This window comes from Pyrus communis, chromosome 12 (genome assembly GCF_041283825.1).
Source record: "Pyrus communis isolate YQ-2024b chromosome 12, ASM4128382v1, whole genome shotgun sequence".
Lineage (NCBI taxonomy): Eukaryota > Viridiplantae > Streptophyta > Magnoliopsida > Rosales > Rosaceae > Pyrus > Pyrus communis.
The window spans coordinates 16,311,723-16,334,682 of NC_142576.1; the positions used below are offsets into that span (position 1 = coordinate 16,311,723).

A 22,960-nucleotide genomic window follows, 5' to 3' on the forward strand; every position below is an offset into this window, starting at 1 on the left:
TCTCTCCAGATTCTGTGTTTTTTTTATTTTTTTTCTCCTCTTCTCCCCTCTTGTTGTGTATTTGTCTCCTATTAAAAGACTTAGGAATTATCTAATATCTGACACATTTACATCCTTAAATTGACTCTCATTTATAGCTCATTACAATTAGCTTTTAGTATAGGAGTAACAAAAAACTAGTTGTTATCAGAATTTGTAACTGAACAGCTCCTCTTTATTCTGTCATAATTTCTTGTCGAAACCTCCAAATCACAAGCTGTAAAGACCATTAGAAAGAAAACTTCCAAGGCTTTTCAACTATATATGGCCCATTTTCTAATTCATTCTGAACACTTTAAGGCAAAGCTCGCAAGTTGGTTGTTCTACAAGGGCCTTTTCTAGCGGATCTTGGGCCATTTGTGGGCTATGGTCTGGTCTTGGGCGAGTTGGGCTTCAAACTATCCATTCTAGGCTCTTAAGATATTCAAAATCAGTTGATTTCTTCAAGCCCTTACTTTCATCCTAAAACACAATACAAACAACAAAATACCTTGTGATGTATAGAGATTTTAAGTCAAAAACTTAAGTAAAAGAGGGCGTAAAAGTATAACTTTATGCACTCAACACACCTTTGCTCTGAGTGAAGATTGAAAAAAAAAAGGCTTACAGAGAGAGACTGAAGGGAACGGGCCACAGGGGAGTGGACACGTTGTCCCCCCCTTTATTTTTTTTATTTTTTTACGACGACCAAAATGATGTCGTTTAGGCCTGGCTGTTTTTTTTTTTTTTTTTAGAAAAAGAAAAAAAAACAACAACTCAGAACCAATCAGGTTTTTCGGCGAGGGGAGGGGTTGAATCAGCGTTCCAATCGTGTTTTGTCGGTGAGGGGAGGGACGGCCTCCACTCCTCGCCCTCACGTAGCTTCACCACTGTATACAACCATGCACCATGAAGTTTATAAATACCCAACACATTTCAATTATTCTCCACCAATCTCTTAATTCCTACAGCTAGCTTCACCTTCTGGCAAAAATATTCATCTACATTTCGTTGCATTCTGACACCCTAATTGTCTTCGTTTAATCTCTTCTTTATTCTCTCCCGAACGTTCCATTTCACGTAGAAAAGAAAGGAAAAAAATATGGATGATGCTACAAGTTGTTTTACCAGAGCTAGAGTAGTACCAATCATGATTCTCTTTATCCTACATTAATCATTTCTTGCTGAGAGTACCACATTAGTTATCAATATCCTGAGCTTCGGAGCTAAGCCGAATGGAGTAACTGATTCCACCTAAGCTTTTATTGATGCATGGAGTGCAGCTTGTGCCTTTTCGGATTCCAGTACGAATAGGGTACCAAAAGGGAGGTATTTGCTTCCGACTCCTATGGTTTTTAAAGACGATAGCTGCAAAAGCCCAGGTATTACTCTTCGGATTGATGGAACACTCGTTGCTTCACCTGACTACCAAATTCTTGGCTAAGCTTTGAAACAGTTACCGGCATCTCCATTATTGGAGGTGTACTTGACACCAAAGGCACCTTCTTGTGGGCATGCAAGTTAGCGGGAAACACTGATTGCCCCAGCGGAGCAACAATTGGTAATTTGCATTTTATTGTCAAGATTTTCAAGAAGTATATAATGTAATACAAGTAACTAAATTATTGTTCCCGGACTGTGGATCATAAAGTTTGAGTTTTACAAACTCCAAAAGCATTAGGATTGATGGACTAATGTCGTTGAACAGCCAGATGTTCCACATTGTTATAAAAGGGTGCCAAGATGTTCTTATTCAAGGGGTCAAAAACACTGCAGCTGGCAATAGCCCCAACACTGATGGCATCCATGTTCAATTGTCAAGAAATGTTGCAATCTTCAGCACCTCCACCAAAACGGGAGATGACTGCATTTCAATTGCCCCCAGCACCAAGGACTTGTGGATCAAGCGCACATATCGTGTGGACTAAGTCACGGCATTAGGTTAGATTTTATAATGGTTGCATTGTACATCGTTGATGTGAAATATTCTAACACTCAAATTAAAACCCTATGATTGTAGTATATGAAAGTAGAGATCGTTTTAGGCTGGGGATTAGAATGGATGCTAATATACTCAATTTAAACTCTAAATCACTAAACTAGACTCAATAATAAAAAAACTAGACTTAAAAACACTCAACTAGACACTAAAAACTCAAAACACACTAAACAGACTCTAAACAGCACAATACTAGCAAATGGACTCAAAACAAACTCTAAGGAGTTATTTGGACGAATTTTAGACTAGTAAGACTCAAAACATTAAATTGGACAGATTCAAACACGTTTCTAACTAATCTAACACACTTAATTAAAGTGGGGATTGCTTTGGACGAAATTAATGTAAAAACAAGCAGATTGTAAACTTAAACTAAGTTGCACGAAATTGGGGTGAATGGATGTGTGATAAGCTAGCTAGAGGGTCCTTCTCCACACATGACACACTTGCATACAAATTGATTTCCAGTTGCTTTTCCAATAAACCATGAATCTCAACACCCCAGATTAACTGTGAATAACACTAATTAACCCTCAGATTTTCCTTAAGTCATTGAATTGGATGGAATACGCATCGGCAACCAAATTATTCTTCAATAGTTTCCTACATGAATAGCATAATAGAGATACAATCAACGATCATTAAGCTTTGTGAAAATCATAAGCATTGACAAGGCATTCATAACTATGAACAACATGATACTCCTACCAGGAATTTACTTAACACGATCGTAACTAGCAACCTCCACTACTTATGAATATAAGTTCATAACGATTAGGTGATTTTCCCTTATATTCTAGCATCAAATTCATGCATGCAAACTAAGTAGGCCTCCTTAATCAACATACAAGAATAAGTTCTTAATCAAACAGTTAAGTAAATTGCATTCACGATTTATGAAATCACAACTAGAAGTAATCAATTCATATTGCAAATATAATCATGGTTTTGAATTCACCTCTAACCAAAACGAATTTAGTTCCTCATGTTCGCAAAACAAAGATAATTAAATTTAAACATTGAAAACAAAGATAAAATACACCTAGAAACGCTCCAACAATCCAACGTCTTGAATGGCAAGCACAGCTCCAGGTGACTCCTCCTTCCTTCCTTGCTGCGGCACAATGGGGATTTTCTGAATATAGGCTCTTGAGGTGTGGTGGATGGTGTGGTGATCTGATGGTAAAGGGTGGTGATTGAATTATAAGGCATAGACATATATTTATAGGCTTAGGTGCGGCACAAAAGTGGCTTAGGAAAAGGATTTTAACACTTCAAATCCATAAGGAAAAGGTCAGCTATATGGCAGAAACCAAAAAGGAAAAGGAGAGAGAGGTGCGGCAAATTCCTAGGGGAAAAGGGTTACTTGTTTGCATGATTTTAGGACTCCTTAAATCAGATGGGAAGTGGTTTAATGTGATAAGGAATCCCCCTTGCAGCTGGAGATAAGGTAAGATAGGATTAGGATAAGATAAGATAAGGTTGGATAAGGTTTGGATAAGATAAGGTAATTTGGATAATGTTCCTTCTTTGTAGCTGATTCCTCATCTTCAATGCTTCCAAATTTGTTTCTCCAGATATTAAGCACATTCCTAGCCTCTCTTGATCTTCAAATTCGTCCATCCACCTTGCTTCATACTTATGTTATCCATTCCAAGCCCAAAACTGCTCTGAAATGCACCAAAATGCACTTTCTTGCATCTTTTGCCATTTAAACCTACAAACAAATGAAAATAGCTTAAATCACTATAATAAGTAGAAACTAACTTACTAAATGCAAAGAAACAAGCTAACAAAGTCGTATAAATATGCTCCTATCAATCGTGTGGACCAAGTCACAGCATTAGGGAGTTTGGGCAAAGACTTGGAAGAGGAAGGAGTTCAAAATGTGATGATGAAGGATGCAATTTTCAAGGGTGGCCAAAACGGTTTGAGGATCAAGTCTTGGGCGAGGCCGAGCCACAGGTTTGTTCAAGGTGTCCAATTCCTTGACGTCATCATGCTCAATGTCCAAAATCCCATTGTCATAGACCAAAATTACTGCCCACACAACCTCAACTGCCCTGGCCAGGTATAAGCTTGATTCAATATATACATGCGGTTGATATGTACGTCCTTAGTTCCTCTCTATTTACTGTCTCCTTAAACATTTTTGTCTATCATGCTTCAATATATAGGCATCGGGTGTGAAAGTCAGTGATGTATTGTTCCAAAACATTCAAGGAACATCGGCAACAGCAATTGCGATAAACCTTGATTGCCGTGCAGCAAATCCTTGCAGCAGGATAACACTCGAAAATGTGAGCTTGACCTGCAAAAAACAAGTGGCTCCGTCATGTTGTAACAATGCAATTGGAAAGACTTCTGGCCTTGTATACCCAACTAGTTGTTTGTGATGTCATTCAACAAAAATTTAGGCATCAAAAGACTTGTGCAGATGATGACCTACACACAGAGACGCATAACGTTCTGTAAAAAACATCAGTCCTTTATTCATTACTAAATAAGTTGACAAGAACTCCAATAATTCTATGTTGCTGATACAAATTCATTATATTGGAAATCATCACCATTAATTTTCCTTAGCCTTTTAACATGCATTGGAAAGTTTTTTTTATTTTTATTTTAGTAGAAACGGTATATATTGATGAAAAAACTCCAATTACAAAATGAGTCTTGGAAGATGATATTCTGTATAACATTAAAGGCTCCTCGAACCAAACTATAGAAGTATCAACTGAAAGACCAAACTTAGCTAAGTGGTGAGCGACACCGTTACAAAGCCATTTTCTTCTTTTTGGTGAAAACCGTTACAAAGCCTAGAGATATGATTGAAGGTTATTTCCTGCACAGCAAGTTGGTGTGTATCTTCCACGATCAAGCTTAATAGCTAAGGTTTTTATTCCTAACCCGGCAAATTTATCACAAGCCCAGTGACACACCTCCCCGAGTTTAGTGCATCCGCATGTGGTTAGTAAATTGACTGCTCTATCTATTCAAAGCATGCATTATCGCCTTGTGTGGAGCACCAACATAGGCATCAAAGGTTCTGAAGAACGATCGGAAGAGCGGCAAAGGTGGGGCCAGTAAGAATTCAGAAGTCTGCTGTTTAAATCCCTATATTCAGGGATAAAATTTCGATCTAGATCAACAGCTAATCGAAAGTAATCCACGGTGGGGGATGTTTGAGGAAGCCATTGAAGGAATTTGAAGTTGGAGGGTGAAAGGGTGTTTCTTTTCTAGGAAAACTGGAGATTGAAAGCTTTGGAAATATTAGGCTTCAAGATAGCTCAGAGTGGAGGGTAAAAGTGAAGTCTTAGTTTGCTTCCTTTTGAAGTACTGACCATTTAAAATTGATATGTTGGTGTTCGTGGAGTTGAATATCAAAGTGCGCTACGTATAAGACTACAAAATAATAAGAATATTATTAAACAAACAAAAATACTGAAATAGCTACAAAACTTCAATATGCTACATTGTGAATGACTAGTTATTCATACTAAATTATAAGCTATATTTGCTAGGCCCATATACTAAACTAACAAGCAAATCCAAATAATCAAATAGCCATAAAATACTAATATTTTTTAACACCCCTGTCAAACTCATGGCGGTATACAACATGAGTTTGCCAACAGACGATGTGGATGCAAGTTCTATAATGCTATCTTCCTATGCCAATTCCAATACGAAATTCCATCGGAGCAAATGCAAGATTCTCATGCCAATGCCAATGCTAGCACAAGATTCCCATGCCAATGCCAATGCCAGTGCCAATAAAAGATTCCATGCCACTGTTTAATACCAATGCTAGTGCAAACTTTCCCATTGCCAATTGTGAGCTTCCGAACAAAAGAAATATCCAATTCACCATATTCAAAACGTCTTGAGCGGTCTCCAGAACAACAGGCTCCAAACACAAACCCAATATAAAACGTGGGCCCAAAGAAAAACAAAACCGAAAAACCAATAATTTCTTCTCCTGCCCGTGTGGGCCTAAAACAAAAAATATTTTTTTGTTCTCTCTCATTTTTTTTTTTCTTCCTTCCTACCCTCCGCCTTTCCTCAATTCATGCAGAACCGATTGCGGCGAACAAAAAACCTTCTAGTGCAAAGTCAAACTGCAGAAGAGGACTTCATAGGGTTGTGACAGATCCGACTCGTACGAGCCGGTGTGGGTACGGTGAACGGGTGGATGTAGCAGCGGAGATGGTGGTGCGGGTTAGACTGCAGGGGATCCAAGGTGGAGACGAACTCAATCCGAGTTTGCGATTCTTGGGTCTGGGCTTCGTCAAACAAGTGATGGGTTCGTTGTTGTCAAGCAACAGCGGTGGTGGATGTAGAAGATGGTGAATGCAGGTGGTTCGAAGATGGTGGCGCGGTAGTTCAGTCTGGCGAGGTTCGAGACGGCATAATGCAGGTGGGTTGGTCGCGGTTTGATGCGGTGGTGGGCAACAGCAGGGGATTTCTGGGTTTCCTGAAACAAACGTTCAATGGTGATGGTACGACTTGTGGTTCCGATGCAGATTCAACATAGTCGGCGAGCGGCGAGACTCCAGTTTCTCTCACCGACCTTCTTTTTATAATAAACAGTCTAAACCCTAATCAGGACAAAGATCCTAAAACGAAACCAAAATAATTTTCACTATACCAAAACTAGACGGACAACAAAATGATATCAAACAAGAGCAGATTAAATTCTGAAGTTTCTAACACGTGGGTTAATGAAAGAGAATTGTTAACACTCAAATCAAACCCAAAAACACCTTTCCTCTTCACAGCCAACTTTTTGTACTTCCTTATTGATGCGAAATATATTAAGCACACAAATTAAACTCTCTTCTGACAATTGTAGCAAAGTATGTAAGTAGGGATCGTTCAAAACCGGGGATTATGAGGGATTGCTAAACTCTTGAAAACTGACCTAAGAACTCCAAAACAAAGTTAAAAACACTAATTTGGACTCAAAGAATGAAAAACCAAAGTTAAAACACTAAAACAAAACAAAAACTCAAAACAGCAACTAGAAGACTCAAAACTGCCTAAAAACCACTTTCTGGGCAGTTTTGAGCACCTACACTAATTTGGACGAAATTGGTTGAAAACTTGACTCAAAACACTTAAAAACATGAACCAAAACAATTTCTAACTAAATTGAGACTTCAAAGTAAAGGGGGGTTTGATTTGGACGAAATTAAAGTTGAGAAAACAGATTGCAAAGTAAAACTGATATTGAAACGTTTTTGGGGTTTTTAATGGTTGATGAACTAGTTAGGGGTTCTTTCTCCACACATGACAAGTATGCAAATGACTCGATTTCTAGTTATTCCTTCATAGAATTATGAATGACAATGCCCCAAATTAACCGTGACATCACTAGTTAATTCTCAAGTTTTCCTTGTGTTATTGAATTGGATGACATCATACGACAACCCAAAGCATTCTTCAAAAGTTCCTTACATGACATCATAATAAAGATACAATCAAAGATCATTACGTTCAATGAAAACTATAAGCATTGACAAAGCACTTGTGACTATGACATCATGACACTTATGCTAGGAATTGAACTTAACGCGATTGTGACTAGCAACCTTCACTACTTGTGAATATAAGTGTGTGACAATTATGTGAAACAAACTTATATTCTAGCATCATATTCATGCAAGCCAATTAAGTGTCGACCCCTAATTAACAAACACAAATACGTTATTACTCGCACAGTTAAGCCAATTGCATTCACGATTCAAGAACTCATAACTGGAATTTATCAAATCAACTTGCACACATAGTTATGGCTTCGAAATCACCCCTAACGAATAGGGGTTTAGCCACTCATGTTCATAGCAAAATGAAAGGAAAATAAATTAAACATTGAAATCATAAAACGAATTACACCTAGAATGCACCAACGACGAAGCTTGAGCATCCAAGAGTCTTTCCTTCTTTCTCCTTGCTACGGCACAAAGGTGGATGGGATGGTTGGGATGTGTTTTAGGATCAGGGATTATGGAATTGGATGGAGGATAGGCACGGCAAGGTGTAGTGTTTGGCTGGAATTGTGTTTCTAGGATTTTAGGATGTGTAGAGTGGTGTGGCTAGATGAATGGACGAAAATTGGGTGAATGAGTGATTCCCCAAGTGCCTTGCTGCAAAGCCTTATTTATAGGGCTAGGAAAGGTTTTGAACTTAGTTGAAAACCAAAAGGTTTTTTGTACCAGAAATTCTATACATGAAACACTTAAAGGATATATGTGTGTAGCTTGGACAAGGTAGGAGACAATATAGGACGGCTAGGAGACAAGGTAGGACGGCTAGTGACGGCTAGGAGACAAGGTAGGACGGCTAGGAGACAAGCTAGGACGGCTAGTGACAAGCTAGGACGGCTAGGAGACAAGGTAGGACGGCTAGGAGACAAGGTAGGACGGCTAGTGACAAGGTAGGACGGCTAGGAGACAAGCTAGAAATTAGGCACCATGTGTGAATAGATAAAGCCTTCTAGAAATAAGGTTTTTTTTAGGCCCCCTTGCAGCTCCCTAACTGAATTCAAGCCTTCAAATTCGTCCATCCTCATGCCTCCATGCTTGCACTATCCAATCTTGGCCCAAAAATGCTCTAGAATGCTCCAAATTGCTTCTTTTTGCATACTTTGACACTAAAACCTGAAATTGCACGAAAATGACTTTAAACACTTAAACTAACTAAGGAAAAACAACATAAATGCATGAGAACAAGCCAATTAAGTCGCATAAAAATGCTCCTATCACTTATAAGTCATTTTCATCGCATTCAGCATCCCTGTATTTCCTTGCATTTACCTTTATAGCTATGTTAGTTGTCATGTAGTATCGATTTCTTGTATTTAATTTCATTTTAAAAGCTTCCTTTAACCTTCAAAACTTGCCCAAACGACATGAGAGACTAGGTATAAAACTTACCCGAATGCCAATGTTTGGCACTTCTCTTTACTTTATTGTCTTGTATTTTTACTTGTACCTCAGAAGCCAACCCAACGGAGGAAATTCAGCTGCGAAGCACAATTTCCTAGCTCCCAAGGTTTCCAACTTCGAGAACAAAGGCAAAGCTCCCACACCGTAGAAGCGGATATGTGTTACTGCTATGGTTCAAATGACTATTCGTCCCAAGTTTACCGAGCTCCCGCTCATGTTGTTGCTAAATATCATTCATGTCGTAAAGCCATAGAGATAAATTTTGTTCAAGTGGACAATCCAGAATATACCACTTTGGAGATTTCTAATTTTTAGGAGGCATCTGCACCGATTGAAGATTAGAATTTTAGACATGGGCCAAAGTCTATGACACACCTCGACTGGAGTCGAGGCATGCTAGCCGTCACCCGAAGGTGACGTAACCAAAGTGTGAATGATGTAAAAATGTGGATAAATTAAAACTGAAACTATAACTTATTTAAACTACTAAAGTGAGTGTGCAGTAGTGGGTAGAACCCATAAAATACAAATGTTCAGAGCATAGATGACAAATAGTGCAGTCGAGACTAGAAAAGTACTTAGTACACAACTGGAAACAATACCTCCATATCCTCGTGTGCCACATAGTAGGTCGGCTATCTAGGACCTAGAAGGGCGAAAAACAAAAGGGTGAGTGGGCACAAAAATAAAGGTTTATAAAATCCTTTTATTTTTTGAACATACTAACCCCTGGCTGTAAAACATGTATAGTTTCCAGAAAACATACTACGTATAGATATGAAATCAAATGCAAATCAATAGTAAATTAAGTAGTATACCACACCACAATATCTCAACAGCAATATAAATGAAATCAAGTGTTCAATTAATCTATACTAGCACACAAGTCGGAGTCGCCTAATGCGACCTGTACGACTGGCCCTAATGCTCATTAATCTATGCTAGCACACGAGTTGGAGTCGCCTAATGCGACTTATGTGACAAGACTGGGTGTAATAATATACGCTCTAGTGCTACGAAATCACGCGAAGACTAGTGATAATCGCGTCACCTACGAGTCGGAGTCGCCTAATGCGACTTGTACGACGTGACTAGCACCTACTTGGATCCAAGGTGAGTGTTCGGTGTGGGAGATGAACATACATGTGAAAGACTGGCCTTGACCCGGGGCGAGCACTAACACCGGGGTGCAGTAATGATGAGCAAACTACATGAATATAAGCATGCCATAATGATGCAATAATTTCAATCAACAATATAAACTTACCTGCGCATCCCATAGATTATTTTAGCATTTAACAACAGTACAACATTCATAAGTAGGTAAAATGTATATGGATATGCCTTGAAAATATATAAATCTCAACCACATAATAGGATTTTAAAATTACATAAATCATGGCATAATATGCATAAATCAATTTAAAGCATTCGTGGAAACTATAAATTATGTATATATGTGTGTGTGTGTGTGTGTGTACACGAAAACAAAATGCCCACTCACTAATATGTCGATGGATTGTAGCCCCCTAGCCTCGCTTGTCCTTATACGTCCTCAGGATAATTCTCCCCTATATGCGAAACAACTCATAATTATTACTTAATTAACACATATACGAACAAACTAGGAAAAACTCCCCATAGCTTGCTCAAACGGAAGGTTTGAATATATGAAAATGTTCTACTCGAAGTCACGGACCTGCACATATCAACCAATTGCCGGCTGAAGGCAGGACGTGCCCTCACGCGCCACCCAACCCACGACCACACGCACAGGCATGTTCTTGGCAGAGACTGACAGAAGATAGGGAATATTCCGTCAAAGTTGAGGGAATATTCTGTTAAATAGTAACGCAACCTAACACTGTTACCTGACACCTTTAGAACATTCCGTCAACTTTGATGGAATATTCTTCGTCTTCTCCAGTGATCCTTACCGTCCACCATCCCTAGTGCCATAGTCTAGTTCCGCCAAACTCTAAAAAAAATGGCCGGTTTCTGGAAAATTTTCAAACTCTCATAGCTTCTTCATTTCTCAACCATTTTTTACCAACTTTATATGGAAATGAAGCTCTTGAGGAGAAGAACAAGATGATATCTTTCAAAAGCCCAAAAATGGACGAAAAATGGCCTGAAAAATCCTCGCAAGTCTCGGCTTAAAACTCAACTCATTGAAACCGTGCTTCTCAATGTTGTCTCCACTCCAAACTTAGCCTAGGGACTCTACAAAGTTGTGTAGAAGCTTCCCCATGTCCTATGTAACTCGGCTTGAAACTCGTTGGAGGAAAACTCACCGAGTCGGACCTTCCGAGTTGACGAGTCCAAACTCAACCATTTTAAGATCGGTTTGTACGGTTAGGTTTGTGAGGATGAGTATTTTTAAGTTTGATATGTGAGTGTTTGATGAAGGTCCTTGTAGTTGCAGAAAAAAGGAGCTTCGAGTAAGAGAGAGAAGAAAAAGATAAGAGAGAGAGAGAGAATGACAGCTTCTCTGATTGGTTGAGAAGAGATTTGAAGTGATGGTGTCTGATTGGGTGCTGAAAGTGAGGGGAGAGTTTGATTGGTAGGGAGGAAATTGAGGGAAAATTTATTGATTGGTTGGTGAGTGAAATGGGGGACTAGGGATCGATTTTTAAAGAGAAAAAGAGATAGGGTTGCATAATTCAATGTTAGACAAAATCTAACGCACCTTATAAAAAACAGTAAGTTCCCACACCAAGTTATTTGCACACACATGTACAAATTTACCCGTCATTTACGTACTTAAACAAAATGTAACTCTTTCATTACAAATCCGATTCAGATCTAACTCACGCTCACGTGTTCGTAATAACAAGTACTATTTAATTACGATAGCGAGAAAAATAATTTAAAGATGCATAATCGCGTACACGTCACTTTGCTAACTAGGGCGTAAATGTTAATTTACACACTCGGGGAGAAATTACATAGGAAATTAGGGACGGGTCGTCACAATCTACCCCCCTTAAGAAAATTTCATCCCCAAAATTTCAATACTATTAGAAATCAATCAAAGAACAAACGTGGATACAAATCTCGCATGGGCTTATCTGTCTCCCAAGTAGCCTCATCAACTGAGTGGTTCCTCCACAAGACTTTCACCATAAGAACGGTCTTGTTTCTGAGAACTTTGTCTTTCCAGTCAAGAATTGTCACTGGAAATCATAAGTCAAATTCAGATTAATCTCTAACAGCTGAGGAGGAATCACATGTGACGGAGATGTATCTCCGTAACATGGATACATGGAACACATTATGCACCCTGAACAACTCTGGAGGTAGATTCAGGAGGTAAGCAACTTCACCAACTCACTCAATAATCTTGCATGGCCCGATGTAACATGGGCTTAGCTTCCCTCTCTTTCTGAATCGTACAACATATTTCCATGCTTTAAGAATACCCAATCTCTAACCTTATATACCCTGTCGGTCGAATGTCTGTCGGCTATACTTTTTTGCCAATCCTGTGCTGTTTTCAGGTTAGCCTTTATCACCTGAATATTCTATGTCGTCTCATCCACATTCTCAATGCCCACTAAAACTATTTATCGACTTCGGACCAACGCAACAGGGTACTACATGGTTTCCTATATAACGCCTTAAATGGTGACATACCAATGCTAGAACGAAAACTGTTGTTGTAGGCGAATTCTATCAATGGCAAGCATTTATGCCATGCGTATCCGAATTGTAGGATTGAAGATCTCAGCATATCTTCGAGCGTCTGAATAGTTCTCTCTGATTGCCCATTAGTCTGAGGGTGATAGGCAGTATTGTAGAGCAATCTCGATCCCAGAGCTTCTTGGAAAGCTACCCAAAATTTCGAAGTGAATATGGGGTCTCGATCAGAAATAATACTAACCGAAACACCATGATACTTAACAATCTTAGAGACGAAAAGTTTAGCCAACCGATTCAATGAGTAGTTCTCACACATAGGTAAGAAGCGTGCTTACTTGGTAAGCAAGTCTACAATCACCCATCTACCGTCATAGCCATTTCGCGTACAAGGTAGCTTGTACATGAAATCCATTGTGATATCTTCCCATTTTCACTAGGGTATCGGGAGTGGATGTAGCAACCCAAATGGTTTCTTTCTTTCCGCTTTGACCTGCTAACAAACTGAACAACGACTCACATACTCTTTAATTTCTCTTTTCATTCCAGGCCAATAGGAGAAAGGATAGATAATATGATACATTTTGGCACTCCGGGGATGCATTGCATAAGCTGAAATATGCGCTTCATCGAGAATTTCTTTCTTCAGTTCTTCTACATTTAGCACATACATGCGATCACCTTGCATCAGCATACCATCGAGCCTTCGAATCATGAGATCTCCCCTATTGCTGCCTAACACTACCTGTTTTAATGCCTAGGATTCTAGGTCATTCATCTAGGCCTCGAGAACACGATCCAACAAAACTGGCCTGACCTAAAAGTTGGCAAGTAGAGCTTCATGTTAATCCACTTCCAAAGCCTTTCCAGTAGATCTTAGGTTAGTTAGAAGAGGAACATGACACACATAAAGAACATTAAGTCCGCCATGAGATTTCTTGCTGAGAGCATCAACTACAGTATTCGCACAACCAGGGTGATACTTGGTAGTGCAGTCATAATCACTTATCAACTCCATTCACCTACGCTACCAAAGATTAAGTTCTTTCTAAGTGAAAATATACTTGAGGCTCTTATGGTTAATGAAGATTCAACATGTTTCCCAATAAAGATAATGTCACCAAATTTTCAAAGCAAAAACGATAGCTGCCAACTCGAGATCATGAGTATGATAATTCATCACATAGGGCTTTAACTGCCATGAAACATACGTAATCACCTTTCCATGCTGTATTAGCATGCAACCTATACCATTCAGAAAGGCGCCATTGTAGATCTTGAAATTTGCACTGTCATCGAGAAGTGCCAAGACATACGTATGAGTGAGACAATACTTCAACTGTTGGAAACTCCGTTCACAATCATCACTCTACTCAAAATTAACTCATTTCCTAGTCAACCTTGTCAGAAGCAAGGCTATGGCTGAAAAGTCTTTCACAAATCATCGATAGTAGCCTGCAAAACCAAGAAAACTTCATACTTCAGCGACCGTTTGAGGTTGCTCCCAATTTGCCACTGCTACTACCTTCTGGTGATCCATGAGAACACCCTGAGCTGATATCACTTGTCATAAGAATGACACTTAATTCAGCTAGAACTAACACTTACTGAATTTAGCGTACAACTAATTCTCCCTTAGCTTCTTCAAAACCAAACGTAGATGTCTAGCATGATCAGCCTTGCTTTTAGAGTATACCAGAATATTGTCGATGAAGACAATTATGAACCTATCCAGGTACGGACGGAATACCTGATTCATCAGGTTCATAAAGGCTGCTAGAGCATAAGTTAACCTGAATGGCATCACAAGGAACTCATAATGACCATATTGAGTTCAAAAGGCTGTTTTCAGAACATCATCACTTCTAATCTTCAACTGATAATAACTGGACCTTAGATCAATTTTTGAGAGAAGACAAGTACCATGAAGCTAATAAAAAATGTCATCGATACGAGGCAACGAATAATGGCTTTTAATTGTCTGTAATCGATACAAAGCCTCAAAGTTCCGTCTTTCTTCCTTACAAACAAGACTGGAGCTCCCCAATGAGAAGTGCTCAGCTGAATAAACCTTTTTTCAACAAGTTCTTGCAATTGGGTTTTTAATTCCCTTAACTACGCATAAGCCATACAAAAAGGAGTTAGAGAAATATGATCAGCATTTGGAATTAGGTCGATAATGAACTCCACTTCGTAATCCAGCAGTAGGCTAGGTAAATCATCAGGAAAAACATCAAAAAAGTGTCTGACTACTCAAATGTCTTCCACACAAGTAGACGTCTCTTTAGTCGCCACTACATGAGTTAAGTAGCCTTGACAACCCTTCATCAACAACCGATTTTCCCTCATGGTAGAGATAACTCCATGTTTCAGATCGCTACGTTCACCAACAAACGTGACAATAGGCATGCCTAGTCGGTGAAAAGTAACAATCTTCTGATAACAGTCCAACTTAGCACGATTGTAATGTAACCAATCCATACCGAAGATAACGTCAAAGTCAATGATATCCAAAGGAACAAGATTGGCTAGCATTACGACATCCTCGATAAGAACGGGGCATCCTTGATACTCCCAACTAACATAACAAACTTTACTTCTAGGCATCGAGAACTCCAACTCATAACCGATAGGAGTGGGGTAAGGTTAAGTTTTTTAAGCAAATGTATGGGAAATAACTGAATGTGTAGCACCTAAGTTAATTAGTATTCTAGCAAAATGGCCAAGAACATTCAACGTACCCATAATCAAGTCAAGGTTACTCTGCACATCCTGCAAGGTGATATGATTGACTCGACGTTGTGCCTGTTGTCAACCTCTTCGACTCTTATTTCCCTGGTTCTGATTTCCTCGTCCCTGGTTACCTCGATCTTGATTTGTCAGATTAGGCTGTCTGGTCGATGCACCACTACTCGAAGCTACCTCAAGTTTCTGGGATTGTACCTCAACATACCACTGTGATCCACCGCCTTGATACGACGTATAGCCCCCTAGTACTGTGGATAACCACCCTAGTAATAAGGATCATATGGGTACTGATATGCTCCTTCTGGATACTGAGCTATATCACCCTAATAATGAAAAGCATCCCTATAACCTGTTGGCGTGTAGGCACCAGGTCCTTGAATCTGCTGAAGAGGGATTGCAGGTGGTAGAGTAAGAGGCTGATTTTGTTAACTTTGTGAACACTGATTAGCTATATGCCCCATCTGACCGCAAGTATAGCATCCATTACTTCCCCTTTTGCACTCACCGAAATGACGGTTATGGCATATGCAACATACAGAGCACCAGAATTGATAGGATTCCTCTAATTCTGGAAGCGGGAACTATTTGTGGCCTTGTCGCCTCTTCGTGGCGTATTGGAATTTGAACAACCGTTTAACGATCCAGAATTATTTCCAATTCTCTTGAAATTCTGGGTCTTTCTAGGACCAAAAGATGACTGCCCTTGTTATTATTCCTCTGAGCATTATTATTATTATCCTATTCCACATCGTCATCATCGGGAGCATTCTCGGAATCTCCAACTCGAAGCAGAACCTCAAAAAATTCTTGGTAGGTAGAACAAGGAGTAAAGGTCGCCAAAGAACGCAATCGCTTATAAGTCCCCTTCTTAAAGTAACGGGGCATCTCCTTGGGATTCCTAGCGATCTCGAGACAATAGCAGGATAAGTTAATGAAATTTGGGTGGTACTCTGTGATGGACATTTTCCCCTGCTTCAAATCTGTGAATTCCTCTTTCTTTCGATCCTTGTACTCTAGAGGTGTAAACCTAGCCTCAAAGAGGCATCTGAAGACATCCCAATCCATGGCCTTTTGAGCAAACAACGGGCGTGACTCCTGAGCCCACCATGATGTTACTCCCAAACAAAAGAACTAAGTCACTGTCTCGACCCATCTCTCAGTTAGGAGGTTCCCATGTAACTGCATAACTCAAAAAGTCTTCTCAACATGATCAATCCAAATCTCAGATTTCTCAAGTCCTTCATTACCAAAGAAATTATTTATCTGAAGGTAGGACACTGTCTCTAAGGTAGTCATTTGGGGAGGACGAAGTGTGGACTGAATAGCACTAGCAATAGCCTTACCAAGTTGCCCAAAATCCAGAAAATTAGTCCCAGGAGAGACATGTGGCTCTCTACTAGGTGGCATGATTCTACCATAAGAGATAAAAAATTATTAGGACATATAACACATACAAGGAATGTAGGACTGCATAAACCTATGCTTTGATACCAATCTAACACACCCCCACCGAAGTCGAGGTATGTTGGCCGTCACCCGAATGTGACGTAACCAAAGTGTGATTGATGTAAAAATGTGGATAAATTAAAATCGAAACTAGAACTTATTTAAACCACTAAAGTGAGTGCACAGTAGTGGGTAGAACCTATAGAATACAAATGTTCAGAGGATAGATGACAAATAGTGCAGTCAAAACTAGAAAAGTACTTAGTACACAACTGGAAACAGTTCCTACATTAAATAGAGATATGTCAGAATCTCTGGGTGATACTCATGTGCCACAGAGTAGGTCGGCTATCTAGGACCTAGAGGGGCGAAAAACAAAAGGGTGAGTGGGCACAAAAATAAAGGTTTATAAAATCCTTTTATTTTTTGGGCATACTAACTCCTCGCTGTAAAACATGTACATGTTCCAGAAAACATACCACGTATAGGTATGAAATCAAATGCAAATCAACAATAAATCAAGTAATATGCGACACAACAATATCTCAACAGCAATATAAATGAAATCGGGCGTTCAATTAATCTATACTAGCACGCAAGTTGGAGTCGCCTAATACGACCTTTACGACTAACCCTAATGCTCATCAATATATGCTAGCACACGTGTCGGAGTCGCCTAATACGACCTGTACGACAGGACTGGGTGTAATAATATATGCTCTAGTACTATGATCACGTGAAGATTGGCGATAATCGCAGTCACGTACAAGTCAAAGTTGCCTAATGCAACTTGTACGACAAGGTTAACACCTACTTGGATCCAAGGCAAGCGTGCGGTGCGGGAGGTGAACATACACGTGAAGGATTGGCCTTGGCCCTGGGCGAGCACTAACACCGTAATGATGCAATAATTTCAATTAACAATATAAACTTACCTGAACTTACATGCGCATCCCGTAGGATTATTTTAGCATTTAACAATAGTACAACATAAATGAGCAGGTAAAATGTATATGGATATGCCATGACAATATATAAGTCTCAACCATAGAACAACATTTTAAAATTACATAAATCATGGCATAATATGCATAAATCAATTTAAAAGCATTTGTGGAAACTATAAAGTGTGTGTGTCTGTGTGTGTGTGTGTGTGGACGAAAACAAAATGCCCACTCACTAATATGTCGATGAATCGTAACCCTCTAGCCTCGCTTGTCCTCATACGTCCTCAGGATAAGTTTCCCCTATATGCAAAAAACCTAGTAATAATTACTTAATTAAGACATATACGAAAAAGCTAGGAAAAACTCCCTATAGCTTGCTCAAATGGAATGTTTGAATATACAAAAATGTTATACTCGAAGTCACGGACCCGCACATGTCAACTACTTGCTGGCTAGAGGCCAGACGCGCCCTCACATGCCGCCCAACCCACGGCCACATGCGCAGGCACTCGCCTGGCAAAGACTAACAGAAAACAGGGAATATTTTGTCAAAGCTGACGAAATATTCCATTAAATAGTAACGAAACCTAACGCCGTTACCTGACACTGTTAGAACATTCTGTCAACTTTGACAAAATATTCTTCGTCTTCTTCGGTGATCCTCGCCCTTCGCGGGCGTCGGCGCCGCCGTATGGTTTCGCCAGATTCTGGAAAAAGTGGTTGGTTTCTTGAAAATTTTCAAACTCTCATAACTTCTTCATTTCTGATAGGATTAAAAGCACACCACAAAGTAGCACACAAATATCCTATTAATTTCCCTTATTAACAATAAGATTTATCAATTGTAGCATATGAAAATAAGGGTCTTTCCCGCAGAAGATTGTTTTATCTAACTACTTAGAATGTCACAAAAACTGGGCTTTTGTCCCTACTGACCAGCCACCAAAAAATAATTATTAGACCGACTTACACTTATCTAAAGTCTACGAAATTTTATATGCATATACTAGACACACAGAGCTATACTCACACAAATATTTGGGACTTTTGGAGTTGATTTGATATTTAAATTAAATCGAACAAAAACAAGACAGAGACAGATTTTTAAGTAGTTCACAAATTAAGAAAAACGAGTTAGGGGAATTGCTATACACCACCAAATAATCATGCAAACATGTTATGTTTCATTCAAATTCCTTTCATTTTCGGATGAAGATGCTCAAGTTGGCTCAATGTTAGAACCCAACCTATTACTCTTTCTTATGTAGTATGTTAAGAGAACGGCGTTTTCAACTTAACTTAGTCCCTAACATGCAATCTAGAAGGGTGTGTTCATAGATTTGACAAGTAGAAATCATTAAGAACGAAAAGAGTTTGAGTCATCACAAGGCATCGTAAGTACTAATGTTGTCTTACTTATCCTAGAAATTGGTTCACATGTTAATCGCAATTAACAAGTACTACTCTAGAACATATGTAAGTCCTCGTTCGACAAGGGCAGGCACACACATATTCATAGCATTAGAATCCTAGATATGCTTACTAAGTATGCATCCATAGAAAACACATAAAAAATTCATCAATGAGACAAGTAGTGAACCAATTTTCATCCATTCGTAAAAGTAATTCGAACGAAATGTCATAACAAACTTGCAATCATATTAGGGGCTTCAAATCAGCCCCTAACTACTAAAAATTAGTTACACATAATTCTCAAATTAAACCAAAAGAAAGACATGAGTTTGAGAAGATAAAACCGAGAGAAGAGAATGCCAAGATTTCCTCCTTCCTTTCCTTCCTTCCCCAACGCAGCAGCCTTGCCTTTTTCCCTTGCTTTGCTTCTTTTTTTTTTCTATCTTTTTTTCACACTTTTTCTCCCTTTTTGTTGCTGCAACCTGTAGGTCTTTTTTTCTTTTCTGTTGCCACAGTTTTTTTCTCCATAACTCACCCCACTAACAACCATTTAGTGATGACAATAAGTGGGAGGAAATGCTAAAACAATTGTAACTCTTAGGGCAGCCTTTATGCCCATTACTCTCACTTAATTTTTCATTTCCTCTGATATTTGAATAGGTGTTAGCTGGCTTGTTCTTGGCTGCATCAGTTTTGGCTGTTAGTTTTATGGGATTTATTGCTTTCAATGCTTTCTTGTCAGTTACAAACTGCTCAGCCTCCTGGGAACCTTTCAATGTTAGAACGACCATAACGTTTTCTAGAAAAATGATATTAACAATCCGCAAAATGCCCCAGAAAATAGACATCCGTAGCTTTCCAAGCATATAAGGCTCATTCTCTAATTCATTCGGAGCTGTCCGCAACTTGCTTCCAAAGTCAGCTGACCTGCACAGGCAGTTTTGACGAATTTATTACTTAAAATTCCACTTGTGTTATTTTTCTTTTCTTTACTTGACAAATCCTACAAAACACAAAAACAAAGTAAATAACTCAAAAATATAAGGAACTAACTAAGAAAAGACAAGTGAATTTGATATAAAATATATATAAATATGAGCTTATCAAATACTCCCACACTTAGCTTTTGCTAGTCCTCGAGCAAAACAAAGAAAACAGGAAAAAGTAGCAACATGAAAAACATTAGCTTCCCCTATGTGACCCTCATAGAATTTCATTCAAGAAAACAAATCATCAAGAACCTTAGCTTGCACCAAACAAGCTAATCCAAGCTCATCTTCCTTATTCAAATGTTAACAGCGACCTTTTAATCATCCTGGAAGTGTAGTGTGTGTAATAGCCATGCTAATGCAATTTCAAGTTTTGTTTTAAAACACTACATGCAAACTAGTGACCTTCTCACGGGACATACACTCAATCACACATATGTTTAGTTTAACGTGTTTCGCTCAAATAATCAAATGTGAAAGATCTACCATAAGCTTGCATAAAGATCTCATCTCCACAATCATAATTGCAAAACTAAAATCAAGAGGACTTTTATTAGTTGTAATGAGGCTTAGGGAGAAGGTTATAGAAATGAAAGGATAGGTAAACACAAGTTCCAAGCTACATTGCAAGCAATTCTCTTGTTGAGATTTATGAGAACTCAAGCTCTCCAACCACTTTACTAATACCTCCAATCACACCCCTAAACTTTTTATTTGCTTTGTATACAATTTTTTTTTTCTTTTTTTTTTCTTCTTTTTCTTTTTTTTTTTTTTTTTTTTGAAACCAATTTTGCACATAACTAAATACAAACATGAAATACCCCCACACTTATTCTTTTGCCAAACTCCTTCAAAGTACTTCACAAACATTTCTCATAAGACAATCTCACATTGCTCACTAGCTAGCTTGGAAAGGGTAAGGAAAAATGTTTAAGGTATAAGGGTAGACATATCTGGTGCTAAGAAATAAAAGGCTCAACATATACGGCTCAAATTGGCAATCTAATGATATCATTTTTCTTTAGGAAACATGCTTATTTGGGCCATGGTGATAAACCTAATGCCTCTATCCTTTTCAAGTTCATGCAATCAATGACAAACATTTCGAAAGATCGTTGCGCAAGTTCTAGAGATGTAAGTCACATAAGTTCATCACACATGAAAGAATATGAGTGTATGAAAAATTCATACACTTTCAATAGGCTCAAAAACTCACATAGGCTGTATATGGTCCCTATGTTCACATACGAAGCTTTAAATCATGCTTTAGTTTCACATCAACAAGGATATGTGCTTTTGGTTTTTCAAAGATGATTAAACATGTACAAGGCTAACAAGAGAATAAGGAATTTCACACAACACATGCTTACTAAGTTCTTGATCACCATGGTTCAAATTCAATCCAGTTATATCATTGGGTCGGGAAACTAACAAAAATCTAATTCAAAACAATAAATAAAACAAGACTATTTTTTTGGATTTTCACATTTTCAAAATTTTCTCTCTTTTTTTTTTTTTTTTTTGGGTTTTTATTTTTTATTTTATTTTATCTTATTTTTAGGGTAAACAAAACTAATTAAGAAAACAAAAAGCAACAACAAGGAAACAAATTAAACCAGTTCTTAGTCAAAGGGACGAAAATTTTCAATTTGGTCATTTTTTCAATCCTTACCCCCAAACTTAAACTGGACATTGTCCCCAATGTCATAAAACAATAATGCATAAAATAAAAATAAAATAAAATAGTAAGAAACAAAATAAAGGATTTGGACTGAAAACTTCCCCAATTTGCAATAAAATCAAGTGATGACCCCCAAACTTCAATTCTGCAATCAACTCCAAGGGTGGACATAACCAAAGATTCCTACAAAGAAAAGAAATAATTCAGCTTAGCACGCAAGAAAACTCCGAAAAAAAAACAAACGAAAAATTGAAAATGACATAAAAAGATAATGAATAGAAATATTGGGTTGCCTCCCAATAAGCGCTTGCTTTTACGTCCGCAGCCGGACGGTACGAAGAGTAATCATTCAAGGGAAGCTGGTTCTTGGAAGGGTACAACCTCCACATCATGCTCCGCAAAAGACTCGTAATATGGTTTGAGTCTATGTCCATTCACTTTGAACACGTTTCTGGTCTTTGCACTTTGGATTTCCACTGCACCATGAGGAAAATATTAGTTATAACAAACGGACCAACCCATCGAGAACGAAGCTTACCTGGAAATAACCGAATGCGAGAATTAAATAGAAGAACTTTTTGTCCAATGGCAAAGCTCTTCCTTGATATCATCTTGTCATGAAATGCCTTTGATTTCTTCTTGTATATTCGACTAGATTCGTATGCATCATTCCGGATTTCATCTAACTCATTCAATTGAAGCTTCCTCTACTGTCCAGCAACACTCATGTCCATGTTGTAGGCTTTGATCGCCCAATAAGCTTTGTGTTCTAATTCTACTGGAAGACGGCATGGTTTCCCATAAACTAATCGAAATGGGGACATTCCAACAGGAGTCTTATAAGCAGTCCTATAAGCCCACAATGCATCGTTCAAGCGCATGCTCCAATCCTTCCTACCAGGACTCATAGTTTTCTCCAAAATTTGTTTCACCTCACGGTTTGATACTTCTGCTTGACCACTAGTTTGCGGTTGATAAGGTGTAGACACCTTATGTGTGACATTGTACTTCCTAAGCAACGCTTCAAATGTTCTATTGCAAAAGTGACTCCCTCCATCGCTAATGATTGTTCTAGGTGTCCCAAATCTTGCAAAGATGTTAGTCTTAATAAAATCTGAAACAATTTTTGA

The 22,960-nt window shown here is 38.6% G+C and overlaps 2 pseudogenes; one reads left to right on the forward strand and one right to left on the reverse strand.

Annotated features, from left to right (window-relative positions):
- Positions 1 to 1,120: 1,120 nt before the first annotated feature.
- Positions 1,121 to 4,413, forward strand: LOC148692390 (polygalacturonase-like; annotated as a pseudogene).
- Positions 4,414 to 15,779: 11,366 nt separating this feature from the next.
- On the reverse strand, positions 15,780 to 16,761 carry LOC148692391 (uncharacterized; annotated as a pseudogene).
- Positions 16,762 to 22,960: the final 6,199 nt, after the last annotated feature.